This window comes from Cornus florida, unplaced genomic scaffold (assembly GCF_030987335.1).
Source record: "Cornus florida cultivar Cherokee Brave unplaced genomic scaffold, ASM3098733v1 CherokeeBrave_3.0.0_Hap2_Chr10, whole genome shotgun sequence".
NCBI classification, from domain to species: Eukaryota; Viridiplantae; Streptophyta; class Magnoliopsida; order Cornales; family Cornaceae; genus Cornus; species Cornus florida.
Window position 1 is genome coordinate 38,965,796 of NW_026775580.1, and position 20,267 is coordinate 38,986,062.

Below are 20,267 nucleotides of genomic sequence, written 5' to 3' on the forward strand. Positions count from 1 at the left end.
GGGTGTTTGAACACCTAGTGCCCTAAAACCGTCCGGTTTGGGAGTCATTGACATAACACTCGACCTTATGAATCGCTAGAAAGCTTAATAGATCAACGCATTGGACCATGCTTCCATCTTTGATCCTCAATTAAAAAAAAAAAAAAAAGAGTGAAAAGAATAAGCGTACCTAGAATAATTAGCTTTAATAAAAGATCCATTCTTTGTCTTGATGATTGCTACTAGATTTGTGTGCTAGTTTGAGGGTAAGGATGTGATCATTTTTTAATTGGCTAAGATAGCAACATATTTGATGCCGGTCCACTCAAAAAGGATTCTAAAGTTGTTTTGATTTACATGATCATTTTCTTGATGTGCGGAGGACTATACTTGCTTGCTTGATGTTGAGATTTTGGGTGATTGTTTGGAAATGGTTGCAAAATTGCATACTTGAGGTAGTTTTCTCCCAATGCTTGTTTGCAATATTGGTGCCTCTTTTGTGATAATGAGCTTAATGTTTGTGGGTATCATTTCTGGAAACCCTCATGAGACTTCACTCGTCCACTAGGGGTAACCTAGGGGTTTAAAAGGCTTGTTGCATATGCTAAATGCAATCGTGTTCCCTATGAAAGTGGCGTTATCTTTTTATTGCTTTCTAGTTCAGAGTTGTTTAGTTGTTCATTTCATTTCTTTACTTTGTAGTTCATTGCTAGGGATTAGCAATATTTAAGTTTGGGGGTGTGATGAGCACTAAAAAGTGCGCATTTAAACCCCTTAAGCTTGAGTGTTCTAGGACATTTATCTATCTTATTTTCCTGTTTTAGACTAATTTCGTGTTGTTTCCCTTTTTAGGTTAATAAAGCTAAGACGAGCAAAAAATGGTTTATTAAGGCCTTTTTGGACTCAAACTAAGTTTTGGTGAAGATTTGGAGCAAAAAGAAGTTGACTTGGAGCTAAAAGAGGCTGATGTTGAAAAGCTGCCAAGTAAGATAGATCGAAGAAAAGTGAGATCTGTCAGGAAAGTTGGATCGATCGAAGAAAAAGTTGGATCGATCAAACATTTGCTGGTAGCGAGCTGTTTTATTCCCGCGTGTGCCCGAACTCCCATTTACCACATAGTACGGGATTAGATATTTTTGGAGCTATATTCCTGACTTAGTGACTAAGAAAAGGACCTTCTATATAAAGGGAAGTGACTCATTTTGTAAAGAAGCTTTTTCATTTTATTTTTACACTTGTATTTTTACTTTTTCTCTCTAGAAAAGTTAGAGACTAGGGTTAGAAGAAAAAAGAGGAAGTGGAGGCACATCTCAAGAACCCATCTCTAGATCCACTCACTCTCTCTCTCTCTAGAACTTCAAAGAAGAAGAAGAAGAAGATGGAGCCATGTTTGGAGCTTACCCTTGAGGGTTTCATGACCACATCTACCTCCTTCATGATTGGCTAGATCTACACTTAGGGCTTGGATGAGTCCTAAGTCTTGTGTAATCTAAACCCTTGTATTTCTTTTTTTGGGGATTTATATATATTGTTGTGATTAGTGTTCTAGCCTTGTGAATTTCATGAATCTTGGTATATTTCTATGATTTCTATGGTTTAATTCTTCCTATTAATTCTCTAGTTTATTTACATGTCTATGTGTGATTAAATTAGGAATTATATCTCACATGATTCATATGGTTTAATTTTTCCTATTGATTCTCTATGTGATTACATGTTGTCTTATGTGTAATTATTTGGGAATTAATTTCTACACTAATTTTGCTATATTAATTGCATGTCTATGTGTGGTTGATTGAGAATCTAATGACGGCTAGACATGATTTTTATTAGATGGGTTTGTCAATTAATTTGATGGATTATACTTATGCTTGATGGATTGTTCTACAAATTAATTCATGTTTGTAGGTAGGTAGACAATCTATACTTAATTTGATATTCTATGGCTTAATATTGCAAATTCTATGATTCTCTAAATTGATGTGTGCTACAATTGTGATTAGTTTGATGGGTCATGCTTAGAATTAATGGGTTATGCTACACTTAGTTTAGGTAGACAATTAATTCTTTAATTTGATGGTCAATGCTTAATATTGCAATTGGTTGTCGCATTTTGTTCACAATAATGTATTCTCCATTAATGAAAAGCAAGTGGTTAATTACATAAGCTTAGTGGTGATTCCAACACCTTATGACTTTTCTTCCTATCTCTTAAATCCCTATCTCTCATTAGTTTACTTTAATTGCATCTTAATTTGTTTGCATCTTAGTTTAATCAACCAATCTCTCTTTGCAATCTTTTGATATGCTAGAGTTGAAGTTAAATTCCAACACGTTTAATCCCTTGGGACGATCCCTACTCACTCTTGCTACGTTAGTAGTAGTGGTGGTAGTTTTTTTTATAAATTTAAATTTGACCTAAAAGGCTTTTCTTGAACCGCACATTCACTACATTATTTTTGATGTATACAAGCGGCCTCGTCAACGACATCATGTCCATATGTAAGCATATATGGTGTGACGCCAGTACTTGATCTTTTTGAATTTTTGTAAGCCCAAAGAGCCTTAGAAAATAGGTGATGCCACTTCCTTGGATGATTCTCAATCATCTTTTCAAGGATATTGAGAATTACTTTATTGGAAGTCTCAACCTGTCCATTTGATTGGGTAAAATATGGAGTGGAACTGATCACTTGGATGCCACACTCAACACAACAATCAAGAACTTTGTTTCCAACAAAGGAAAGTCCTCTGTCAGTGGTGATAGTCTCTGGAATTCCAAACCTATGAATAATGTGCTTCTTGATAAAATCAATCACTGTTGGCTGCTCACATGTCTTTAATGGAATAGCTTCCACCCATTCTGTAAAGTAGTCTGTTGCTATCACAATATGAGTATGGCCATCTGCAGATGGTGGTGTTAACTTTCCAATAAAGTCCAAAGCCCACGCTCTGAATGGCCATATTTTTACTACCGATTGCATGTTGATAGCTGGAACTCTTTGGACCGGGCCATGTTCCTAACATGCAGTACAAGTCTTTGCAAATTCTATGCAATCCTTTAGTATACCCTTCCAATAATAACCGTACCTTCTTAAAAGCCACCTTATTTTGATTCCAGCTTGATGTGCTCCACATATTCCAAGGTGTGATTCTGCTATCACTCTCATGGACTCACTCTTGCAAAGACATCTTAGCAAAAGCCCATCTTTTTTACTTTTCCTATAGAGTTCTCCATCAATCAAAATATAATAAGGTGCCAAAAGCTGAATTCTTTTTTCCACATTGGTACTGGGCTCCTGTAAAAAATGGATAATTGGTGTTCTCCAATCTTCCAAGTCTAAGCCATCTATATCAACTTTGAAAATCTCCCATATTTTCTTGGCAGGTTTGATCTTTTCTGTCTTGTCAGCTTGGAAATGACCTGCCATCTCATATCATGACTCTATAGAAGGGAGAGTCTTTCTTTTGATTGTGATTAAAGTTTCTTCTACACCCAGCTGGACTTTCACTCGAGAGGCTAGTTGTGCTAAATCATCAGCCTCAGTATTCAAATGTCTTGGCTAATATTTGAGTTGGAAATCATCAAACTGGCAAAGTAACTCCAAGGCCAAAGAGAGGAAAGGCCTCAAATGCCAGTTAAGACATCTATATTCTTCAAAAAGTTGGCTAGGTATTGTGATACCCCTCGGATCCGAGACGCGGGTTGATCAGGCCCAGGCCCAAACCCGAGGGAATATCAAACAATTAAAATATTTTATAAGGAACACAGATGACAAAATGAAATAAGAATAAATATTAAAAGCTGAAATGAATCCTAATATAGAATCCTCAACTGATAAAACTTTATAAAATCCAACATCCAAAACCTCCATGATTACAACTCGGGAATCCATTTAGTGGACCCCTAAATCAAATCCCAACTGAACTGAAAACTGAAAGTAAATAAAACTGAAAAACATCGTGAGAAGTCCTACGTAATCTGACGAATGGAAACTTTCCTCGAACAGCACGATCAAGCTCTAAGGCTGGAACCGTCCTGCACCTGAAAAGAATAATAGAAAAGTGGGTTAGGCTCACAAGCAAGTTCTAAACTAACTGCAATCCATACAGTGACCCGATACGCAGATACACCGTAGATACCTCGCAGTAACTATCTAGTCCATACATATATATATCTACACTAAGGGATATTCACTGGACTATAGTAAGGGTCTTAACCTGAATAGAAGTCAACATGCGAAAACGCAGCCAAGGGTGGGCATGAGTACCTAGACCTAACAAGGTAAACTTACCTACTATATCTAGCTACGCATCCCCTGCATATACGTACCCTAACCAATGACTCTGAGACTCAAGCTTATATCGTGGTACCATAATCATATATCTAAAATCCGTCCAACACCATAATATGTCGTTCAATTATTTATTGAGGAGACATACAAAACATACTAGTTAGTCACTCAACTTATTCAATTGATATGACTTAACCACCATCCATTACTCTAGGAAGCCATTCAACTTAATCATAGTTGATCAGACTTAGTCACAGTTAGGATTCAATATTTTCCAATCAATTCCTTTAATCCGATAGGTTAGGTTTAAGCGTTTTGAGTTAAACCATCCCTAGTATGTCACCATCCCATACCGGTGCATACAATCCTCCATATCCATGTAAATTATGACACATAAATAATAAACTAGTAATTTATAGTCCAAACCAATATCCAAATCATTGCAGAAAAGTGATTAAAGTTTCAGCAATTTAAATCCAAGATCTAAACTATGTAATTGCAAGAAATAGTTTAATAGTTCAACAACCAACATCCAGAGCATGCATAGATCAAATCTAATATATCAATGGCTCTATCATGCATGTAAAATAAATTCTATAATCATATTATAGTCCAATAAATTGCTAAATTAATTTAAGCAATTTAGTTATTTCTATCCGGTAACAGCATACTAAGTTCTATACTTGTATTCTGTTCTATCTTTTAGCACAAAGCCATACACTATGCCACAAGTCCAATTTGTTAATTAAAAGACTCCACCGTTCATCTAAAACTTAATTTAGAATCATGTTATAGCATCTTAAATTGTCAAATTAAAACTAGACAATTAATTTCTTTCCAGTCGTTAACCGTACGCATAGTTGTTAAATAGCGCACTGTTAATTCCATTAACACAAAGGGGGTATTTTATACAATTCAAGACCTTGATTACATGTTAAAATAATTATTGAAAACCCCATTAAAATTTTAAAACTGTTCAGAAACCCCAAGTGCCCAAACAGTAGCTAAAAAATCACAGTACGCATTAAATTGGAAAGAGCCTGCTCTAAAAAATTATAGAGCAGGTTCAAATCAACATTGAGCCGGCTGCATACAACCTTGGAGCCGGCTCTAAATAGGTGGGAGCTGGCTCTAACATTCCAGAGCTGGCTCTCTTTCCCCCTGTGAGCCTTCTCTCTGTTCCAGCTTTGTTTCTGACCTCTGCTCCCACTCCGGCCAGTTGAAACCTTTCTGTTTGGTTTTTAAAACTAATCTAAGAACCTTATGTAAGCCTAAAAGCATCCCCATGACTTATTTATAGTGGTTTCAAGCAAGTAAAATAACTAAAATTTCAACCGGATTAACATGCTTAAAGAAACACAACTTGAAATAATCAGGCACGAATTTGTAACAGATTCGATTACAACACAAACAGAGCATCAATAAATCATACAATACACATGTAAGTTCCAGTTTATAATTTATTTAACCCTAGAGACTACCTCGGTGCACAGAACACGAGCCAAAGGGAAGGAGAAAGTAAAAGAACTTGCCTGCAGTTTTGGTCTCAAAACTTTGTCGTTGTCTTCCTAATTTCTGACAAACACTGCCCACCTTCAAACCTCTTATGGTTTTGGTTTAATCCACCATGACTCTCCCTTGGTCCTCTCTGTTCTCCTCCTAAGCCTTGTTCTGTTTTCTCTCGCTCAGTTCTCTCACAAGTCTCTGTTATCTCTGTATCTTGGGTACGTGAATAGGGGTTGTGTATTCTCAAAACCCTAAGTTGACGTACTGTTATATATATATAGAGACTTAACTAAACCCTATTCCCTGTGTGTGTAGAGATAGAGCCCTAATCCTAATCCTTGTCGGCCTATAACAAAACCTACATTTTAAAACAGTGACGGCTACACACATGAATTCCATTCTACAGTTAAAACTATAACCTAATTTAATAAATAAAACATTTAACTTAATCCAATTAAAATAAACCATGAACTTAAAACAATTATACAAATAATAATTAACTAAAATAATCAACCAATTTAAATAAAATAATTAATCAATTAAAGCAAAACAAAATCTAATTTAAATAACCATTAAATAAACATACAAACAAATAACCAATTAAATAAAATAAAAATTGAGTTAAATAATTAAATAAATACCAGGACTATCCTTTTAAAATTAGGGGTATTATAGGTATCAAATTGGAATCTCTAATAATCTGGACCTTCTCCACCTTTAGCTCCAGCAGGATTTCCAGCCCAATAATTAGTGCCTCATACTCTGTACACTTAAAATCCAAGAAGAATGAAAATGTGGTTTTCTTCCCTTTGGTGAAATGATAACTGTTCCAACTCCATCATGAGTGCTTGATCCATTAAACATGAGAGTCCAAGGTGTATAGTCAAGGTAGAGATTATCCACCTCGTCACATATTTCTAAATCAATCTTGGTGGAAGGATGGTCTGCTAGAAATTCTGCCACCGCCCTTTCTTTGACTGCCTTTTGTGGAATATACTTGAAGGACAACTCCATTAAGGCCAATGACCATTTTCTAATACGTCCAGTGATCAAAGACCTTGAAAGCATATACTTAATCAAATCTATTTGATAAATGATATACACGGCTACTGGTAACATGTAGGTTCTCAACTTCATAGCCGCATAATATAAGGAAAGGCACAACTTTTCAATGGAAGTATACCTACATTCCACTGAAGTGAGCACCCTACTTAGATAATAAATAGTTTGCTCCTTTCCCCATTCATTGTTTTGAGCTGGAAGAGTTCTACTGGATTCATTAGCGGTTGATAAGTATAATCTTAAAGGCCGCTTCTTGATTGGAGGTATCATCACTGGAGGGTTGGCTAAGTAGCTTTTCAAACCTTCGAAGGCTTGCTGGTGATGTTCCATCCACTTGAATTCCTCAGCGCCTTTCAATTTCAACAATGGGTAAAAGGCATGAGTCTTTCCAGTATGATTGGCAATGAATCTCCTCAAATATCCAACCTGGCCAAGAAATCTTTGTAGTTCTTTCTTAGTGGCCAGTAGCTTTGCTTCAATAATTGCCTTTGCTTTATTTTAGTCTATTTTAATACCTCTTTGATGGACTAGGAAACTCAAGAAGTTTCCAACTAAAACCCCAAAGGCACACTTTAAAGGGTTTATCTTCAACTTGTGTTGCCTCATTCTTTCAAAAGCCATCTTTAAATTATGGAGATGTTGAGCCTTGGCCGAGGATTTGATGACTACATCATCAATGTAGACTTCCAAGAAATGGCTGATCATGCCATGAAAAATGGCATTCATGGCCCTTTGATATGTTGCTCCAGCATTCTTCAACCTAAATGGCATGACCACCTATTCAAAGGTTCCAATAGATCCTGGACATCTAAAAGCCATCTTGGCAATGTCTTCTTCCGTAATATAAATCTGGTTGTACCTGGAATGCCCATCCATGAATGAAAGAAATTCATTCTTGGCAACAAAATCTACTAATTGGTCAGCAACAAGCATGGGGTATTCATCTTTTGGAGTTGCAAGATTGATATTCCGGAAATCCACACATACCCTTAGCTTGCCATTTTTCTTAATAACTGGAACTATATTGGAAATCTAGTCAATATACCTTGTGGTTCTTATAAAACTAGCCTTGTGTAGCCTTTCTATCTCTTCTTTGACCTTTAGAACAACTTCTTGGGACATCCTTCTTGGAGGCTGCTTGAAAGGCTTGAAACCTTCCTTGATTGGCAGCTTATGCTCTACCATCTCTCTGGAAAGTCCTGGCATTTCCTCATATGTCCATGCAAAACAATCCTTGTATTCTTCAAGTAAGGAAATCAATTCTCCTCTAAAAGTTGGTTCCTGAAGTTTACTGATGTAGGTAGGCCGAGGGTTTTGTTCTGTTCCAAGATTAACTTCCAAAAGTGGATCTTGCACTTTGGCCTTAAGATCATCGAGCTTCATTGGTGTTGCCTTCAAGTCTGTCAATTAGATAGCATCCAACTTATCTTCAGTATCTTCCATAATCTCTAAAACATTGGTTAAAAATAAAGTACCAGCAGCAGCAGCCCTTTGCAGTCATAGTTCAGCTAGATATGCTTTCAACCTGGCAAGGCAATAGTTAACCGCCTGGCTAAGTATTCTATTTTCTTTAGGTTTCACTTCCATAAAAACTTTTATTTGAAATGTTGTGCTGAACAATGGCCTTGGGTTGGTTTTTCTTGGAAAAGCTTCCTTACATCCTCTTTCGTGAGAGTTCTCCTCATGGTGGCCTTCCTTGGACGGCCCTTGCTATCCTTTCCAATAAATCTGATTGGAACGAATTCTTCGCTATATAACTCAGTATCTGCATGGTCGACCCTTGCCACAAATGGCCGACTATCAGCCTCCACCACTTTTACCTTGTCTCCATCCCAAAATATCAGTATTTGATGGAGTGAGGATGGAATGCAAAAGTTTGGGTGAATCCATTCGTAGCCTAAAAGCAAGTTATAGGCCACTGTAGACTCAATCACATAGAAGGCTGTGATAGAAATTCTGTCTCCTACCCTTAATTCCAACGGTAGAATGCCTTGTGTCTTCACTATTCCTCCCATGAATCCACTAATGGATATATCAGTTGGAATGATGTCTTCAGGTGACTTTCTAAGCATACGTATGACATTGACTGGAACAACATTCAATACTGAACCATTATCCACCAAAACTCTTGCCAACGGTCTCCCTTTCACCAGTACCTTTATATATAAAGGTTTGAGCTGCTGAATCATGCCATATGGTGGCTTTTCCAGAATGATCTTCTTTGGTTTCGCGAGCCTATTTTCTTCAATCATAACTCCCTTTAATTTCTGAAGATGCTCAGTTTTATCTTCAAAAACTTCTTCTATATGGATACCATTATTCAGTTCCTTTATGATTGGCTTGGAACTAGACTGTCCAGGGCTTTCCATGGGAGGACTTGTATCTACTACATCTTCTTCCATTGAAGTTGGCTGATTTGGCTGTAGCTCAAAAAATAAGGGAAGAACCACTACCATATTGCAAGTAAATTCACCTAGAAGACTCCTAAAATAGATTTTCTTGTTGCTGCTGGAACTATTGGAGATTTCCAAGTCTGTTCTATTTTTTGTAGAAGGGTTATCTGCAGTCAAAGAATTTCTAACTTCTGAAACCAAATCCAATAAATCATTAGGATCTCTAACTCCTCATTTAGTTGGAAGTTCAGATAAGTTTGATGGTTTAGCCATCTTCTTTGGCTAGTTGGACCAACCATGATCTTTTTCCCATAATTTCTTACTATTAGCCCTCTTCCTTTGTTGCCTTCGCTTTTGTGTGCGGGTCATATAGGAATCATCTTGAATAGGGAACTTGGGATGATCAAGCCTCTTCCACCTCTCATTTTGCGAGGTAGGAGGCTTAACCATCCTTGGTTGGAGGCGCTCATTCCCCCTTCTGATCCATACTTCTAAGGCTATTTTTAGCCTAGAATGCCTGTCACCTTTAGATCCTCTGCCTTGCCAACTACTACTTTCATACTTTTTGCTAGGATAAGGCCTTGCCTGATAGGAAATTCGATTCCTTTCCAAACTCCTTGGAAGGATTTCTGATTTCCTTTCTGTTGTCCTTCTTTCTGTATGGACCCGGCTTTTCTTCTCTGGAATGGTTACAGTAACTGTATTTTCTACCTTTTGGAAAGTCAACCGGTCATGGACCTTCCTTTTTTGGCCTCGGTCATCATCGGACAGCTTCTCCTTCTACTTCTCCTTTGGAACATCTTTATGACAGCCTTCATTCTAAATTTTACACTTGGGGTAACAACCTTGTTGGATTAAAGCAATCTGAGCCTCTCGGAGTTGCCTTTCCAACTCAACTACTATTCTCTCCATGGATGTTGTTGCCTTAGGAATTTCCAGCTTTCCACTAGCCACTGGACCTATCAAGTCCACCTTTTTCTTAGGGTGTTCCGAGGTAAGGGAAGTAACATTTGTGGCAACGACCTTGGGGAAAGGATTTCCATCAACAACCATGACTTCTGTTTTTTCTAGAAACTTCAACCTGCCATCTTCAATTGCCTTCTGCACAATATTGTGGAAAATAACACAATTGTTAGTGGAATGCCTCCACAAATTATGAAACTTGCAATAGTCTTTCTCAGCCATTTCAGATGCCGTTGGTATCTTATGACCTGTTGTGAATATTAGTTGTTTATCAGCCATGAGCAAATAAAAAATTTGGTTAGCTTTATAGATGTCAAAAGAGTAACTTCTGAAAGGGTCTGTACCCTTCCACTTGGAACCAGAGGCGGCCTGCAAGTTAGCCGTGGCTGATTTTGGTTTTGCCAAAGCCTCACAAGTATAGGCCTTCTTTATGTTGAGCTTAGCTACATTTACTTCCAACTCCCCATCAGTTTCAGTGATATACACTTCATAATTAGGATCATGATAGTAGGTGCCCTTGGAAGAGCTCTTCTGGTCTTACTCCTCATGAAAGAGCTCTTCATACTTAGCCACTCTGGTGGCCAAGTCAAACAAGTCATGAAATTGTACACCTTCAAACTTCTTACAAAGTTCAAATTCTAGGCCATTCACAGCCATCTTCACATATTCTTCTGGAGGCAAAGACAAATTACATTTGTACTTGGCCTGCCTGAATCTAAAAAGGAAGCTCATCACTGACTCTCCAGGTAGTTGATGAAGTCTGGAAAGGTCTACCATGGATACTTCAGGCTCAGCTCTATATAACTGAGTATGGAATGAATTTTCAAATTGCTGCCAACTTTGGATAGAGTTGGCTGGCAAGTTGGAATACCACCTGAAAGCATATCCAGTCAGTGTGTCAGGAAATAAACGTACTTTCAGTCATGGATTGGCTGCGGCTTCTCCGCATTGGACAGTGAACCGACTGATATGTTCCAAGGTAGACTGTTCACCCTCTCCATTGAATGTTACAAACTCTGGAATTCTGAAATTCCATGGAAATATAACTTCATCAATAAACTTTGGATAGGGATTTTTTGTAAGTTGGCCTTCCACCCCTTCGAGTTAGGCCAAATTATTGCTGAAGAAATTCTGCAAAATTGGCCTCTATCAAGCGCCATAGGCTATGGAGGGTTGTTGTCTGGCTAACCTTGAGGTTGATTGGCCACCTGATGCCCTCCACCCACCATAAGCAAGGGGTTGGCATCTGCATAGTTGTTCTTACCACGGTTCCTTCCTCCTGGGTCAAAAAGTGGCTCCTTTAGAAAAGGTTGCCCCCCAACCGCCATAGGAATTACCATGGTTGGCCTTACTGGAACAGGTACGGATGGGTGAATGTTCACAGGTGGAACATTCTGTTATACTTGAGGGATGTGGTATGCCCATGGTTGGCCAGGCTGATCATACCAAGTCTGTTGTGGAAATGCCACAGGTGGAAGATTCTGAAACCGCTAGCTGGTTGACATGGGCGCCCCTTGTGGAACAGTCATCTGTGCCACTAGAACAGCCACAGGTGCAGCTGGAATATAGGTCTTTGTCATTGGAAGGGACTGCACCTACTGTTGAGTTGGAGGGAAGGGCCCTGCTTGTTGCTGAAAGGAACTTTCTTCAACAAATGTGGCCAGCCTGCTAGCTTGGAAGGCCGACTGTTGAGACCCTTCAGAGGTGTTTGGCCAAGGGGCTAAACCTTGGTTTGAACTTCCAAGGGTCCGTTCCAACATAGACTCGAACCTTGAGATTCGATCTACCATTTCTTTTAACTTTCGCTCAATAGCCAGAGTGGCTTTTGCATGGTCTTGACTAGCCCTAGATTGGTCTTGCGTAACTCTGGCTAAGTCTTGAGCGACTCTAGCTTGGCCTTGTACAAACCTATCTTGTTGCATTGCCATCATGCGGATGTTGTCCATACTGGGTCCATTTGCCATTGTTTAAGCAAAATTTTCCACCATATCATTATCATCAGGTGCGAATCGTGAACTTTCTACTGGAAGTTCACTGACTTGCATCTCTTCTAGTTCGGCAGGGTCTTGGACAGACTTGCCTTGCCTTCTTCCACCGGCCATTGAATAGTCTGTCTAGAATGTCCTGCCGGGCGTGCCAAGAATGTTCGGCTCCCAAAAATCGAGGTCCTTTCCAAGTGCGAAAAGGAGGGTGAATGTGGTGCGTGCCAGGAATTACTGTCGTTCCAAAATGGATATCCGAACAACTATCCAGTAGGAGATTGTAGGGATCAGGTGATTGAATGAAGGACTGAAATTACCACCTTCAAAGGTTCTTTTTGCCTTGAAAAGGACTTTTGGACTGATCTATGGCTAGTCGAAAGGAAAACGATATTGAAAGTGTAGGACTTCAAAGTAAGGTGTTGGAAAGTAAGAATAATAAGTGCAGGACTTGAATTAAACATATTAAAAGTGCATTACATGAATGTAAAGATACATAAATGTAAAGAAATTTAAGTGCTGTTGGGCTGTATGATTTGAACAGGGTTTACAAGTGAAGCCTAAGTGGTCTATTTATGGAGTTTTCCATGTATGCATAGTAGCCTTAGCAACTTCCACTTGTATTGATTTCAGACTGCCAAGAGTCGCACGATTCTTTTGGCAGTGATAACTTCTTCCTTCCGTTTTCTTCTAACCACTTTGTCTTCCACGATTTCTTGTTCTCTCTCTTCTGCTGTAAATACCTTCCCCTTCAGACACGATTTGATTAGCTTTGTCATCCATAATTTATGACAACTTTTCTTCAATTAGTGGTAGCAGTTGCACGAAATACCACCACTTTCAACTAATGTATCCTTGTTTGGCCAAGTGTCCCATGAGTCTTATAATCCCCTCCTTCTTTAAACTCATTCTCCTTCCTCTAATTCCATATATACATGAGTATATATAAGAATTATTATAGATCCACATTCCCTTTTTTAACTGAACTTCCCTTCTTGAATCTTCTATAACACCGTAGCCTCTTGAATTTCAACGTCTTCTTCGTTATGGATTATATCTGACATAAATATATATGTATAAATATATATATTTATGGATACAAATCATCCCACACCCCCTTCTTCTGTAAACCACACCTCATTGATTTTAGCTGAACTTTCCATATTAATCTTCATGGCGTCGTGGTTACTTTTCATTCTTCCACTGACTCTACATCGTGGGTTGCGGTTATAACACACCTCCTTGATTTTAGATTTTATCATGGGTTGTTCCTTCCATGAATAGATATATCATCTTCCATATTGGACAATCACGTCTCCTTAATTTTAGTAGGTTCCCTTCGGCTTTGCCTCATTTAGAACCCATGGCGCCATGTATTCCTTCCTCACAGCAGTTACTTCATTGTGGGCTAAATCTGATAAATATATATATTTGCATATATATATATATATATATATATATATATATATGTATAGAAATTAAACTCCCACGTCTTGCTAAATTTTAGCAACAGAAGTTGACTTGGCTAAACCATTGTTGAAGCCTCCTAAATATAAGGAGAAAATTAAACCCACATTCTCCTTCTTCTTGTTTAGTCAACTTTGGTCTTGCCATAATAGTAAGTCCCTATTTTAAAAATCACGGTAATGACTTTAAAAGGAACTGATATATCATGATCAGGACTATGGTAAGTTCAATGGAACTCGCCACGTATGGTAAGATTTATTCACCTAGGGAAATGTGGCCCTTGTTTTAAAGATGGCAAGTCCTAATTGGACTTGCCTCTTTCCTTTTAACAAAAATAGAAACAGAATCCATATAGCAAACTATACTGGCCCCCTTATAATATCATATAACTTCTAATAGCAATTCAATGAGCTGCGATCTAGCATGGCAAGTTCCATTGGAACTTGCCACGTACTTCCTTCTTATTGGTGAATAACACAAAACTTCAGCAACTCCATATAATGCTTCTTCTTTTAGATTTTTTAAAAGAATTGATCCAATGTGAGAAGCTCATTGGAACTCACCACATGTCGCCTTTCCATTGGGCCAAAATAATGGAGTAAATAGGAAATTTATGAATTTGGTCTATTTTGTTAATTATTTTTTGACAGAAAACTTAGTCAAGAATGGAGGTTTCTTTTTTGTTTTGTAACCTATTTGTATATGCGCTTCTGCTCGCATGGTTGTTATGATTCCATGATAGTTGAAGCATTCGCTGAAAAGAGTCCCTTAAAGTTCCTTTCCAATCACAAGGGAAAGGCAAGTTCAAGACTCTTAGCTTTCAAGTTCAAAGCAATCTAAGTTAAGACCAGACAAACATTCTACAACTTGTTTTGTGCGAATGATTATGGAGAACTTTTATGCCCTGTCATTGATCAAGTTAGGGTTTTCCTTGTTGCTTAGAAGACTACAATCATCACCAAACTACAGATAGGGATTGATGAGCACTGAAAAGTGCGCAATTAAACCCTTTAAGCTTAGGTATTCTAGGACCTTTATCTATCTTACTTTCCCATTATAGATTAATTTCATGTTATTGCCCTTTTCAGGCACTTATCCCAAAAATTAGTTAATTCAGCCAAATAAGAGCATTAAAGAAGCTAACTCAAGTTGGATGGAAGAAAGGAGCAAAATGGAAGCAAAATAAAGCAAAGTGTGGAGATTCAGTATGTTCGATCGATCTCAGAAATCCTTCGATCGATCTGGAGTTAATCGATCTGGATACATCAAGATGGATCCAAGCCCTTGTCCTTATCCAAAAGATTCCACAATGTTCGATCGATCCAACATCTCTTCGATCGATCAAATATATTCGATCTTATCCACACCTACCACCCCACCTACCACTTTTGTCTCTTTCCTAAAATATCCAAAAATATCTCAGAGATTTGTCTTTATTCAAAAAGGCGCCGCCAAGGATGGATCGATCTCTACAGTATTCGATAGATCTGACCTCAGTTCGATCGATCTCTACATAGTTCGATCGATCGAACCCTCTCAATTGCAAAAAAAAAGAAGAAGTTCCAGCTCATTAAAAGTTGTCTCATGGTACAATCATTGCAAGGACCCTAGTGCACGAATCCAGACCATTGGGTGTGACACTTGAGCCTCCTATATAAGGATTTTGAGCCATTTTTACACATAACTTGGAAGATCTCATAATATCATCTCATATACTTAGAAACATTCTTAGAGAGGAAGAAAAGAGATGAGGAGAGGCTAGAGACACATTTTTGGGAGTTCTTTCATTCTTCTAGGGTTTCCATCAAGAAGGAAGTCATTCCTACCATGGAGATAGCACTTAAAGGTTGGATGACTACTTCAATAAGTGGCTAAACATCTTCTTGGGGCTAGAGTTAGCCCTAAGCATGCTTTCTAGACTTTAATGCTTTGTATTTTGAGGGGATTTGTGTTGTAATCCTGTCTTGACACTTATTTTATATATGAATCTTGTTTATTCAATGATTTATGTGGTTTAATACTTCCAATTGATCATTTCATTCTATCCATATATTTATGTATATTAGAATAGATGTTCATGTGTTTATCTCTAGTTCTTGTGTTATTGATGCATATCTATGTGTGTTGATGCTATAGATCTAGAGATTGTCAAGGCATAGTGCTTAATAGAATACTATTGTGGTTTATTTGATGGTCATACTCATATTTTGATGGATTGTGCCTCTTCCTTAGTTTCTTTAGTTATTTTTCATGCCTTTAGCTTAGTTGTAGTGTAGTTGCTTTAGTTGTTAGATGGGATGACAATCTATGCTTGTTGTTTGATGTTCTATGCTTATGAATGCAAGTAGTATTATTCTCTTACCATGTGATGTGTTTGGATTGTGAGCTTAAAGGAAGGATTAATGGCTTTGTTTGATGTATTGTGCTATTCACTAGGTTGCTTAGACAATAGGTCATCCATGCTTGTTAAAACAATAAATCACACACTTTCAAATTGCAACACATGTTTCCCCTCATTAATTATACATTGAATGTCTAGAATGGTAATGTTTAGTGGTGACTTCTAGACCCTAAGACCTCACTCTCTTGTTTTCTTTAAATTTCATTTAATTTGCTTATTCTATATTGAACTTGTTTAGTTTAGTTTGTAATCTAATAAACTAAACACACAACCTTTTGATCACTCGACCTACTGACCCTATACATTGTTTCCATTGTAAGCATGCCTAAAATCCCTTAGGACGATCCCTACTCACCCTAGATATATTTTTAGTTAGAGGTAGTAGTGGCTTTTACAAATTTAAAACTTGGCCACATTGCACACTCACACTCTTTTGCACATCTTTAGATGTTGGTACGACGGCAGCACCAAGTTTTTGGCGCCGTTGCCGAGGATTCAAATTGGCAACGCCCGTGTTTTGGAAACAAATTGGAATTAGTACTCTTTTGATCGTGTCTTTACTTTATTTTCTTTCTTTTTACTTATTGTGTTTGTTCTTATTTGATTAGGTGCATTGAGCAAGGAAATCGAGCAAAGGAAGCAAGGAAGCCAAGTGAAGCTAAGCAAAAGCACAAAAAGGAGCTAAAATCTAAAAATTTGCAAAGCATAGCAAGGGTTGAAACTTAAAATTTTAATTGAAGTTGCTTAAGGACTCTTTGTGAGATCTTTCTAACTCAATCTCTAGTTAAATCGTCGGCCCGCGTGGAGGCAATTGAATTTTCTTTGCATATTGTTCAAGCATGGGAGTATGGGATCAATGTATGTGGAGAATGTTTGTTGATTGACTTGTTGTGGGGGCGAAGTGTTTGCTTAGTTGATTTCATTGCTGTGTTACTTGATCTTTGTGCAGTCATAATCAACCCTTACTCATTCTAATGGAAAATCTAGAGGGTCATCTTGGTTATGTAGACCCGAATTTTATGGAACACCCATCTTTTAACCAATTTCCTCTCGGAGCTCAAGCTCCAATTCCTCCAATGATTCTTTGTGATCATTACAATCTTCATGAATATAACCATCTTGTATCTTGCTTCCTAATTTTGAGGCAAATCATTATGAAATTAAGCCCGTGACAATTCAAATGTGTCCACTTTTCTATGGCTTAAATGATGAGAAATCTTACAAACATCTTGATGAATTTCTTGAGATATGTTCCACCGTGAAATACATGAATGTCCCAGAGGAAGTTCTTAGATTACTTCTCTTCCCTTTCACTCTTAAAAATAAGGCTAAACATTGGTTCAAAAACTTGGGGGCAAATTCAAAAACTTCTTGGGTACAAATGCAAAATGAATTTTTAAAGAAATTTTACCCCGTAAGTTTAACCAATGTTATGCGAACTTCTATTCGTGAATTCTCTCAAGGGGAAGGAGAACTTTTACATGAGGCTTGGGAAAGATTGAATGACTTGCTAAGCAAATGTCCACACCATGGCATTCCTAATGGCAAGTTGTTCAATATTTCTATGAAAGTCTATTCGACGTTCATAAGGACATTGTTGATACCTCATGTGGAGGATCATATTTCGGAAAACATGAAGATGATGTTTGGCACATTTTTTGAGAAAATGAGAGAAAATTCATTGCATAAGTGTCACACTTCTCAGTTGAGTCATGATTCTAATAACAAAAAGAAAATTTTGAAAGTATGTCAAATTAAGATTCCAATGGAGATTGTTGCCGAGGTTAAAACTCTCACTCAAAAACTTAATCAATTTTTATTGAGTAAAAAATCGGCAAATCAATCATCTCCTCTTCTTAATCATCATCTTCATCATTCTTGTGAGCCATGCATGACTTGCTCAAGTGTATTACATACTACTTCCAATTGTCCTCATGGACATGTGCTTGATGAACACTATAAACAAGTTAATGCCACATTTGCTCACCCTCTTTCAAATGCTTATGTTTCGGTGTGGAGTGAACATTCAAATCCAGTTCAAGCTAAAAATTTTCAAAACCGATACATTCCTCCTCATCAAAGAAATAGAAGTTCAAAAGGATTTGTCTCACCTTCTTCTTCTTATCATCAAAGTATGAATCATTTCTCTCATCCTCAAGCTTATAATTCTCAAGGTTGCTCTAATCATCTTCATGCACTTTCTAGTAATTCCACATTTGAAGATAAGGTCTTAATGGCTTTAGGTAGTTTGGAAATGAATGCAAATTTGTTGCATTCTCATTCTTAATCGATATCAAAGCTTGAATCTCAAATAGGGATGATAGCTAATGCATTAAATGCGAGAGAGATGGGTAAATTCCCTAGCCAACCCAAAAGGAACCCAAAAGCCCAACATTTTGTGGAAGCAAACTCTACATCGGGGTGTCCTTCCCAAGAACAAGTGCAAGCCATTACTACTTTGAGAAGTGGTAGGCAAGTTGACAATAAGGTTGAACAACTAAGAGAAGATAGTGAACCGATGCAACCAAAAGTTGACACCCGTCCCGTTTCCAATCCTACTCCTACTTCCTTGGATGAAAATGTCACCATCAAGAACTCACAAGCCTCTTCATCATCTTTTCAAGTTCCAAGGTTTTATGAGCCAAAAGCTCCATTTTCTTATGCTTTAAAAGAAGCTTCGCCTTTTGGGAGGCAAGACGGAAAAATTCATGACATGATGGAGGTCTTTAAGCAAGTCAACATAAATCTTCATCTCTTGGATGCAATTAGGCAAATTCCGCCTTATGCAAAAATTTTGAAAGATCTTTACACACAAAAGAGAAAAAACAAGGGACAGAGCCCTAAAAAAGTGTTCCTAACGGAGCAAGTGAGCTCCATCATCCAACATAACACCCCACCTAAGTTCAAAGATCCCGGTGCTCTGACCATTTCATGTGTGATTGGAACCCATGAAGTTCGTAGAGCTTCTTTTGATTTAGGGGCAAGTGTTAATTTGATTCCTTACTCTATGTATGTCCAACTAGGATTGAATGAATTGAAGCCAACCTCGGTGGTGTTTCAATTAGCTGATAAATCTATCAAAACACCTAGGGGCATGATTGAGGACATACTCATCAAGGTTGACAAGTTTTACTTCCCGGTTGATTTTGTGGTTCTTAATACCGAACCGGTTGCTAATCCTACCAACCACATTCCAATCATCTTAGGAAGACCATTTCTTGCTACCGTAAATGCAACTATCAATTATAGATCTGGGGTTATGGACCTTTCTTTTGGTAACATGATGGTTAAGCTTAATGTATTCAATGCAAGTTGACATCCCATTGATGAAGACGAGTGTTGCCTCATAGATGTCTTAGATGAGATTATGGAAGAGTCCATTCCTTCAATGGTTATAAAAAAATCAACCGAGGACAATCTTTTATCTCTTTTAGCCAAGGACCCTCTTGCATCTCGTCTCCTTGAAATGTATGAAAGTTGTGCGTTTGATAATGAAGGATCAATGAGCGAGGTCAGTGATCTAATGGAATATGTTGCAAGTTTGGATTTTTCACCTTGGAAAACTCCAACGGAACCTCTTCCTCCACTCTCTAGCACTGCACCGGTTCCATCTTTGGTATCTCCACCCACTCTTGAGCTTAAAACTCTCCTTCTAATTAAAATTTGTATTCCATAATGTTAATGTAAATTAACTTCCCAAACATGATTTAATTAATTTTACTTCATTTTGATTATGAAGAACAAGACTGCCACTATGACTGATTTTTTCTTGTTTTCCAGACTCTGCCACCTTCTATATTTGAATTGGCCACCGCCCTCTATACGGATAGGAAAGATAATTTTTTTTAATTTTTAATTTTTAATTTTTAATTTTCCATTTTTATGCTTTGCGAATTTCATTCTATGGATGTGAATGATTTATTTGTTATACTTTGGGAATTTTTTTAATTAGCTGGTATAGTTGAACGTAAGGACATTTTTTCTTTTCTTTTCTCGGGAACAAGGCAAGTAGTATAGAGGAAAAATGTAGCCAAATTGAATTGGTTTTAGTTTATTTTTCATTGAAAACATGACAAAACTTAATTGCTATAGGATTAAATTTTAAGGCCATGATTAAAAGTGAGTATACTATTCCTGGCTCATCCAGGAGCAGTTGATCACTACTATATATATACATATATATACACATATATATCCTTGTTGCTCTTGTACAAAATGATGC